Below are 1,973 nucleotides of genomic sequence, written 5' to 3' on the forward strand. Positions count from 1 at the left end.
TCAAGATTTTTTTTTCCACTTTTGAATTCTTCTTTGACATATCGGTTGTTTCAGAGCATGTTAATTTTCAGAAATTTGTGAACTTCCCAGTGTTTTTTTTTTTTCCTGTGATTGATTCTAACATTATCCCACTATTGTTGGAAAAGATTCTTTGTAAGATATCTGTCTTTTAATACTCATTGTTAATTTGTATGCTAACATATGTTTCATCCTAGAAAATGTCTCCTGTAAGGAGAATGAAGTAGAAAGTTCTGAATATAAATATTAGATCCCGTTGGCTTATTGTGTTGTGTAAATCTTCTATTCCTTTACTTATGTCTCATCCTATCCATTATTAAGAGGAGGGTATTGAAGTCTCCAACTGTTATTTTAGAACTATTTTTCCCCTCCTTTCATATTTTTTAAGGTATGCTCCATGCCCATCATGGGGCTTGAACTCATGACCCTGAGATGAAGAGTGTCATGCCTTACCAACTGAGTCAGTCAAGTACTGCTTTACTTCATATTTTTATGGTCTGTCATAATATGTGTAAATGTTAATGGCTGTTATATATTCTTGGTATAATAAGATTTTGTAATATATTTTTGTCTACCATAACTTATTCTGATTTAAAGTCTATTTTGTCTGATATTAGTATAGCCACTCTTGCTGTCTTTTTGGTATTATGTCATGAAATACATTTTTTCATACCTTTACTGTCAATCTATTTGTACCATGGATCTAAAAGCAAGTCTCTTGTAGATAGCATTTAGTTGGATCTTATATTTTTTTAAATCTACTTTGCCATTTTCTGTCTTCTGATTGTAGTTTAATGCATTTACATTTAAAGTAATTATTGATAAAAGGGACTTTTGTCACTTTGCTATTTGTTTTATACCTTATAACATTTCTTGCCCCTCATTTCCTTTCTTTCTGTTGTCTTCTGTGTTTAGTTGAAAGTGTTTAAATGAAATGTTTAAATTCCTTTCTCATTTTCTTTTGTAAATATTTTATTTTTTAAATTTAATTTTATTTATTTTGAGAGAGAGGGAGCGAGAGCACGTGGGGGAGAGCTGAAGTCTCTGGTCATGATCTAACTATTCATGAGTTTGAGCTCTGCACTGAGCTCTGTGCTGACAGGTCAGAGCCTGACGCCTGCTTCAGATTCTGTCTCTTCCTCTGTCTCTCCCTCTCTCTCTGCCCTGCACCCACTCACTCTCTGTCCCCCTCTCAAAAATTAATAAACATTAAAAAAAATAGTTGTACACTTAATGGACTGAGCCACCCAGGAGCCCCTTCTTTTGTGTATATTTTAAAACTATTTTCTCTGTGTTTATTATAAAGTTATAAGATTCTGATTTGAATTTTATTAGATTAACTTCAAAACCATATAAAACCTCTCTTCCTTTGCAGCGTTGTCCCTTTTTCTTTTGATTTTTGGTGTCACAAGGTTACATATTTATAATTGTATATACAAAAATATAAATAATTCTTTTAAATGCATTAGTCCCTTAAGTAGAAAACAAAATATTGAGTTACAAACCACAGTTAAAAAAATAATTGGTTTTAGACTAATAATTTTAAAAATTATATCTAATTTTTTTAAAATAGAGGATTGAAAGTACAATTATCTTGATGAACACTGAGAAATTTATAGAACTGTTGAATCATTATATTGTGCACCCGAAACTAATATAATTCTGTATGTCAATTATACTTCAATAAAAAATAACAAATAAATAAAGTGAATGGAAATCATAAAAAAGTTATTAATCCCTTAATCATGTAGAAAATAAAACGTGGAATTACAACCTATTGTTACAATAATGCTAGTGTTCATAATTGCCCATGTGTTCACCATTATTGAGATATTTATGTCTTCATATGGCTTTAAATTACTGTCCAGTGTCCTTTCATCCTTCAGGGAACCCTGGAGCATTTTTTCCAGGGCAGTTCTAATGGTTATGAGCGCTCTCAGTTTTTAACTAGGAAT

This window comes from Felis catus, chromosome D1 (assembly GCF_018350175.1).
Source record: "Felis catus isolate Fca126 chromosome D1, F.catus_Fca126_mat1.0, whole genome shotgun sequence".
NCBI lineage: Eukaryota > Metazoa > Chordata > Mammalia > Carnivora > Felidae > Felis > Felis catus.